Here is a 974-nt window from a genome sequence, read left to right on the forward strand (position 1 = left end):
AGAAGCGAGATTATAAAACTTGTTTCTCTGCATTCGAGGCATTACATCAAGGGGGATAATGGATGCTGCAGTAGGATCATGGTCACATGGAGTGGAAATGAAGCGTGAATTAAGGGAAATTTGGTTCCTATAATGGACATTTGGACATCTTCCAGTCACCTTTAGCGGATTTTTTGAGTCTACAATCACAAAATTCAATTCTAAATCCCTTTGTTTCGGATTGTATCTCGTTAGGCAGTCTGTTAGATCTCGATCCACGCTATTCTAACCAGAAACCGTACACGGAACGCATCGCAAGTTAGTGTACTGTGGCCATTACACGTCCATTTGGTTGGCCACATTCTGGACCGATGCGGTTCCGGACCTGCACAGCAGTGAGCACAGCGCCACGGATAATGATGTCTCACTCGCCCCCCTCGTTACTCGATCCCGATCGATAAGAAAACCGAATAATGAACCAGACTGTATGTGTGCCACACACATACACATGCGAGTCACAACGATATGCAGCACGTTCCGGTAAGCATCAGCCGGAGAGCTGCTCAACCAGTCCCAGATCCTTTCAGCATCATTCTCTTCCGGCCGGCTACGGGTCCGTCCGTCCGTCTGTCGGTCGAATGCAATTTTGCATCGAATGTCTCGCTGCGGACACGAACCTGTGGAACGGAGACCGGAACGGAGCACCGCATTTTGCCCTCGAGGGCTGCTACCGAATGGGCGGATCCGTCGAATCAAAAACTGTCTCTATCTTTCATTTCGTATGTGTGTGTCCGTGTGTCCGTGTGCGCGGACCGAGCATAGAGGTGGAAAGGAAGGTAAGGAGGTGGTTCATCAAAGCGTCGTGGCCATGGTGTGTGTGTCTGCAGGACGATGGCATGGGGCTAAAGCATGAATTCAATTTGTTGGCCGTCCCCATCTGTTCATTTATGATTGTGGTACTCGCTGCTGCTGCTGCTGCTGGTGCTGTGGTGCTC

This window comes from Anopheles darlingi, chromosome 2 (genome assembly GCF_943734745.1).
Source record: "Anopheles darlingi chromosome 2, idAnoDarlMG_H_01, whole genome shotgun sequence".
Classification (NCBI taxonomy): Eukaryota; Metazoa; Arthropoda; class Insecta; order Diptera; family Culicidae; genus Anopheles; species Anopheles darlingi.